At 43.7% G+C, this 7469-nt stretch overlaps 1 pseudogene; it reads left to right on the top strand.

The window, feature by feature from the left end:
• Positions 1-5174: 5174 nt before the first annotated feature.
• LOC123794889 (poly(A) polymerase alpha pseudogene) lies at positions 5175-5967 on the top strand (annotated as a pseudogene).
• Positions 5968-7469: the final 1502 nt, after the last annotated feature.

The raw sequence follows: 7469 nt of genomic DNA, 5'->3' as shown, positions 1-7469 counted from the left end.
TTGCTGCTCATTGACAATGTACCTGTCACCCAAGACATCTGATGGAAACGGACAAGATTAATGTCATTAATGTATGCTAATACAACATTCATTCTATAGCCTATGGATCAAGGAGTAATTTCGACTTGAAGTCTTACTATGTAAGAAATACATTTCATAAGGTTATAGTTGCCATAGATAGTGGTTCCTCTGATGGATCTGGGGGCAAAGTCCATTGAAAATCTTCTGGGAAGGACTCACAATTCTAGATGTCATTAAGAACATTCGTGATTCATGGGAAGAGGTCCCAGTGTCAACATGAACAGGAGTTTGGAAGAAGTGGGTCCCAGCCCTCATGGATGACGTGGAGGGTTCCGGACTCCAGTGGAGGCAGTAACTGCAGGTGTGGTGGGAACAGCGAGAGGACTAGAAGCAGCCATGGAGCCCAAACACGTGACTGAACGGCTATGACCTCAGGATCGAACTTTCACGGCTGAGGACCTGCTTCTCATGGAAGAGCAAAGACAGTGGTTCCCTGAGCTGGAATTTACTGCTGGTGAAGATGCTGTGAAGATTGTTGAGATGACAACAGAGGATTTAGACCATGACATACACTCAGTTGATAAAGCAGCAGCAGGGCTTGAAAGGACCGACTCCAAGGGTGAAAGAAGTTCTGCTGTGGGTAAAATGCTTCAAACAGCATCACAAGCTACAGAGAAATCATTTGTGAAAGGAAGATTCAAACGACACAGCAAACTTCATTGCTGTCTTCTTTAAGAAACTACTACAGCGGGGGGCGCCTGGGTGGCGCAGTCGTTAAGCGTCTGCCTTCGGCTCAGGGTGGGATCCCGGTGCTCTGGGATCGAGCCCCACATCAGGCTCCTCCACTAGGAGCCTGCTTCTTCCTCTCCCACTCCCCCTGCTTGTGTTCCCTCTCTCGCTGGCTGTCTCTCTCTGTCAAATAAACAAATAAAATCTTGAAAGAAAGAAAGAAAGAAAGAAAGAAAGAAAGAAAGAAAGAAAGAAAGAAAGAAAGAAAGAAAGAAAGGAAAAACTACCACAGCCACCCCAACCTCAGCAGCCACCACCCTGGCCAGTCAGCAGCCATCACATTGAGGCAAGACCCTCCACCAGCAAAAAGATTACAGCTCGCTGGTAGCTCAGATGACTGGTTGGCATTTTTTAGCAATAAAGTATTTTTTAATTAAGGTATGTACATTCTTTTTGTAGACATAATGGTATTGCATACTTAATAGACTGCAGTATAGTGTAAACATAACTTTTATATGCATTGGGAAAGCAAAACATTCATTTGCTTGCTATACTGTGGTATTTGCTTTATTGTGGTAGGTTCAGAACCAAACCAGCAGGATCTTCAAGAAATATCTGTACAAGGATACTATCTCTGTACTATCTTTGTAACTTATCTCTGTGCTATCTTTGTAATTTATCTTTGTATTATCTTTGAAACATCTGTAAATCTAAATTGCTTCCCCCAAAAAAGTTTAGAAAAATGTTAGGATAAATTGCATTCAGTGATGCAATTAAAATTATGTGTGTGTGTGTGTTGGGGCGCCTGGGTGGCTCAGTCGTTAAGCATCTGCCTTCAGCTCAAGGCGTGATCCCGGCACTGTGGGATCGAGCCCCACATCAGGCTCCTCCGCTGTGAGCCTGCTTCTTCCTCTCCCACTCCCCCTGCTTGTGTTCCCTCTCTTGCTGGCTGTCCCTCTCTGTCAAATAAATAAATAAAATCTTAAAAAAAAAATTATGTGTGTGTAATCAGGAGCTCTATTGTTGCATCCAGAGATCAAGAAAGAAACTAGCATAAATAAATAAATCCTAAAAAAAATTAAAGAATTATAGACCATTATACTTTTATCTTGAAATACCCGCCAAGAACATCTCGACCCTACCAACAAAGCCTGGACACATACCTTGCGCATCATGTAGCCTAGAACTCATTATTTTGTCATTAGTTTGCTTTTCATATCTCTAAAAGAACCTCAGGAGATCATCTAGTCCCAGGCCGGGGAACCGTTTCATTCCCATCCGGGCCCATAGACCCATAAAAAACATTAGCATCAGTACAAAGCAATTTAATGCCATTTCAGTTGTTAGGTGTCTTTTGTTTTGTTTTTTTTTCAGATACAGAAATGTGTAACATTATATTTATGTGACTTTCAAATTAAGAAGAGCTTACATAAAATTGTTCCATATATGTGGGGGGAAAAACACAAAAAACTCGTACCCACATTAGGAACCGTTTAAGGAATGAGAAGGAACGGAGAGGAAAAGGATGATGAGGAGGAGCTGCCTGATATCCCCAGGGGCGCTGACTTCATGGCCAAACCTGTCATGGCGTCCTACAGCGCGAGGCTGGATGAGGTGTTTATGGGAAGCAGCCCTGCATGAGAAGCACCTGAGAGTAACTGTAGTCAGTCTCCTAGCAGAGGATGAGTGTCAAAGTTTGGGATCTAGATTTTGTTGTTAGGTCCGAGTGGTGAAAAAGGAAAAACTGAATAACACCTAGAGCTTCCATTTACAGTGGCATATCCCATTCTGTTCCCGTGTTAGCCCTGTGAGGGAGGTGTTATTAGCCTCCGTTTATAACCACGGAAACTGAAGTAAGGGACAGTAAGGAACTTGCCCCAGGTCTCACAGCTGGCGACTGGGGAAGCCAGAACTGGGACCTAGGTTTATAGGACTTCAGAGTTTTTAGCCACCACACAAGATGAATCAAATCTGAGCAGACACAGGAACCACGAAGAAAAAGAAAAGATAGGGAGGAATGATGTGAGAAAGTTTAACATTTGCCTCAAGTAACTGAGATTCACTTTTAATGGTTGCTGGTGTTGGTTTCCAGGTTTCCAGATCCAACATTAGAGCAAACAAGGAAATAGCAGTGGAGAAAGAGACATACATGTGTCCTCTCTCTCTCTCTTTCTCACACACACACACACACACACACACACACACACACACACACACAGAAGTATTAGACTCATGGAGGAAATGAAATTGGAGCCACTGCGTGTAACCATTCACAGCTATGTCTCTTCTGGACTCTTCCAGGGCCAGTCTTCCGTCTGGGTCTGTCCTGTGCAGGCCTGCAGCTCAACAGAGTCAAGGCTGGCGGGCTAGTGATTGGGAGCCCTTTCACCATGATGCGGTGGTGTCTGGAAATGGTCTGCTGCTCTCACACCTGCCTGCTAGTGATCCCAAGATACATTCCGATACATTCACCTCCCTGAGAGGTCTTTCCAGATTCTCCCAACTAGGTAGGGCCCTGGTGTGTGCTTGGATATTGCCACAGAGTTCTCCATGGCACATTTCATTGTCTTATTAATTAATGAACCACTTGAATGGTTCTGACTTCTGTCTTCCTCACTTCTACCCAAGCTCCATAAAGACAAGGATTTTTTTTTCCTTTTTTTTAAACACCATATCTCTGGTTTTCAAGATGATACTCCACCCAAAATAATGCTGAATATTTATGGATTGACAGTGTGCTGTATGAGCACTGGGCTGCTTCCCGTCTATCTAATTCTGCTGGAAGAGGCTTGTCTCCTCGACCTTCTGTGCTGTTACCAAATAGAATTAGTATCCAACCCTGAAGGCCAGCCTGTTAGCCTCTTAATCACCACCTTACCAACTTTGTACTAAGTCCTTTTTCTGGATCTGGACCCTATGTTCCTCTAAGGATGGGCTATAGCATGTTGGTCAAGACTGTGGTCTCTATAACTGGATACTGATGGTGAAGACAACTCAGCTCAGAAGCTCCTGGTTTGTCATTCTGCCCTTGCTTACCCTGGTATCCAATTCTTTCCTGGCCCCATTTTCACCTGCGAACCATTTTCTTCCAAGGAGCTCCAATTGCCTCATAATGAAAGCACACAGCTATGAGTCACATGGATGTTAAGGGGCCAGAGGACCACACTGTGCTGGATATTGTCTGTGTTAAACAGTAGCAACAGTGTTTTGTGCTAATTATCTCTCTTTCTTCTTTTTAAAAGATCTACAGTTTTATATGAAGAGCACTGGTGGTGGCTAATGTCTTAGGTTTCAGTTGAGACTATGACTGACTTGATAACAAGTCAGTGGGGGAGGCTATACTAGGTGATGGGACTCTGGGTGTGTCGCCTGTTTGGTGGGAAAAGAATTTTTCACCTGGAACAAAAAGAGAATCATAGTGGATGCTGACGGGGAAAAGGAGGAGGGTTGACTGAGGACAGAGCCTTTATTTGCTCTTTCAGATCCGTTCACTATCTTGTCACACTCTGCTCTGTGCCCCCAAGATCCTGACTTTCACCCACAGCATTAACCAGGTTTCCAGCTGGGTTTGGCCCATGTGGGAAGGCCTGGCAGGAGACTGGAAAATGAGAGGGCAGAGAAAGACTGCTGGATTGATTCCCTTGATCGCCTCCCTTCCTCTTGGTGCGGTGACCGGCCATGCATTCCTACACCAAAGGCCACAGCTCCCGCTGGCTCTCTCCCCCTACTGCACTCTCACTGGTTCCAGCCATTCCTCGGTTTTCTCGCCCTTTCCAATGTAGAGACAGTAGGCTTCCTGCTGTCGCTAGCCCTCTGGTATTCCTCCAGCTTCTGTAGTTTCCCTCTATCTTGTCACACCATTGTAAGTAGTAATTTCATTAAACTTTCTTCAATCATCTTTTCCAGGTTCTCTCTCTTTCTGTTCTGCATCTTTCTTACACAGAGACTCAGGTTGATGCAACTTCCACCACCTGGTACTTTGCATGGCAGGCGGGAGGAAAGAAGCATAGCAAGCAAACTGCACTGACTTTTAAAGCCTCCTACTTGCGACAGGCACATGCCATTCCCACTCCTACCCCATTAGTTAAAGCTGTGGTTGACTTCAAGAAGGTGGAGAAGGAGAATTCTACCATATGCTTCAAAGGAGAAAGATTGTCCAACGACACTAACCACCATCACAAACCAATTTTACCACCCCCTTCGGCCCCTACTTCCCTCCAGGAATCTCAACAAAATCACCTATTATAACGAAACATACAGTTCTGTCAAGACAAAAACAAATTACTCTGGGCGCCAAGCTAGGACGAAGGGGAAGGCAGAGGAGGGCTGAAGGCGGCGGGAGCGGCCAGGGACGGGGGAGGGGTTGGACCCACGGCTATCGAACCCCGCCCTCCCCCTCCTTCCCCCCTCCCCCCCGCGCCTGGATGGATCAGGCTCGGGACCGCGTGGAGTGGGGGTGGGGGTGGGGGTGGGGGCGGCTGGCGAGGGTGCCCGCTGAGGACACCGTGCTGTTTCCAGTTACAGCGCAGAGATCACAGCAAACACAGCGGCCTCAGAAGCACTGTGGCCTCACCCCTCCTATCCAGCTTAGCAGCCCCCAAGGAAACTGACTGCCTACTTACACAGAAGCCAACTGAGACTCTGAAGCCCTTTGGGGTTTTTGAAGAGGAAGAGGAACTGCAGCGCAGGATTTTAATTTGGGGAAAATTAAATAACCTGGTAAAAGAGTGGATCCGAGAAATCAGTGAAAGCAAAAATCCTCCACAATCTGTAATTGAAAATGTTGGAGGAAAAATTTTTCCATTTGGTCGTATAGGGATTAGGGATACATATAAAAGGCTGTTGAAGAGGCATCCAACTGTTTTGATGAGATAGAGATTGATATTTTGTTTGCAAGTTTAGCACTGCAGACTATCCCAGAAGACTTGAATTTTTGAGACGACAGTCTGCTTAAGAATTTAGATATAAGATGCATAAGAAATCTTAAAGGTTGCAAAGTCACAGATAAAGCTTTACATATAGTTGTTTCTCAGAGCTTTCAAACTGGGGGCTAAATGCGGCAACATCTATTCCAATATATTCGGTTTCTTCAGAGGTGTTTCCTGAACTATGCTAGTACCAAGAACTCGCCAGCTTTACCCAAATGCAATAGCATCAACTCTTACACATACATTTTCCTTGGTATTTTCTAAATGGTATGTGTTTAGATTATATTAAATTAAAATTGATTGTAGACACTGAAAAAGAGAAATTACTCAATGATTAAATATTATAATAATGATTCCAAAATACACATAGTGGTACGTGTATTTTGGAATTTGTATGTGGTGAGACTCTAGGTGCTTTTTTCCTTCTAATTTTTGACTTTTCTGAGTTGTAAATTTCCTAGAGTGATGAAGTAACATCTTTTACAGTGGAAACCGCCAATAAACTTGATTGTGTAAAGTATATTTATGAGACTTAGTGAAGATGCTTATGACTTTTTAGTAAAAAGATTAACACTTAAAATTGAATCTGTGTTGATACATACATCTGTGGTCAGGGGCAAAAGAAATAAAGTGTAAGACTGGCTGTATTTTGATGAATTTTAAAACTCCACAGCTTTTTAATATTTATTTATTTATTTTTAAGTTTATTTATTTAAGTAATCTCTCCACCCAACACAGGGCTCAAACTCCCAACCCTGAGATCAAGAGTCCCATGCTCCTCCATCTGAGCCAGCCAGGTGCCCTTTTTTTTTATTTTAAAATGTAAAATAAGTTGTGAGGAGTAATAAAATGCTATTCCAGTGAAGAATAGGGCAGAAAGTGTGAAGGAAATGCTGTTCTCAAGCTCTGCCTTTTTTTCTGGAAAAGACAATGTTTACTTTGTATTAAAAACCAGGTCAAGGGGCGCCTGGGTAGCGCAGTTGTTAAGCGTCTGCCTTCGGCTCAGGGCGTGATCCCGGCGTTCTGGGATCGAGCCCCACATCGGGCTCCTCTGCTGGGAGCCTGCTTCTTCCTCTCCCACTCCCCCTGCTTGTGTTCCCTCTCTCGCTGTCTCTCTGTCACATAAATAAATAAAATCTTAAAAAAAAAAAAAAACAGGTCAAGCATTTTTAACACCTCTATTGCATCAGACTGGTGCCCTTAGGAGCTCCCTCCTTTCCCGCAGGCAAGATTGCTTCCTGAGGATGTATTAACATTTAGGTCTTTCCTTTGAATCTTAGGGCCATCTTTGGCCCAGATACTGCATCAGCTCCCCTCTTTGTTCCAAATTTCTTAACTTAAAGATTATTTCACCCCATTCCTGCTCCAAGCAAAGAATTTAAGTACCTGGGTAAGTTTTCCCCCAGGGTCAAGCAGTAATAATTGATTCCCTCTCATCAGGAAAATGGCTAAGATGGCATCACAATGACCGGATTCTTCTCTGTAGAGGGCATAACTGTTCCTAAAACAGTAAGTCCAAATAGCTTTGCTTAAACTGCTTGCAGTACAACTAAATTATTGAAAAGAACGTTTCAGGGCAAATTCCACAAATTCCTCAGTCCTGAATGTTTTCAATTAAACTACCAATGGTGTTTTTCTTCCTTAAGCTAGATTTCAAATAAGATTTCAAAAAATCACCACAGACACAAAATTCTAAAGTCGCTAAATTTTATTCACAGCTGCTCACCTGTTTATATACATAGACATCTTCGATCACAACGTCTGCACATGGTTGGGAATGACCCCAGGTTG

Source organism: Ursus americanus, chromosome 12 (assembly GCF_024610735.1).
Source record: "Ursus americanus isolate L20-20 chromosome 12, mUrsAme1.1.p, whole genome shotgun sequence".
NCBI lineage: Eukaryota > Metazoa > Chordata > Mammalia > Carnivora > Ursidae > Ursus > Ursus americanus.
The sequence above is the reverse complement of the archived record's forward strand: the minus strand, read 5'-3'. Positions and strand labels throughout refer to the sequence as shown.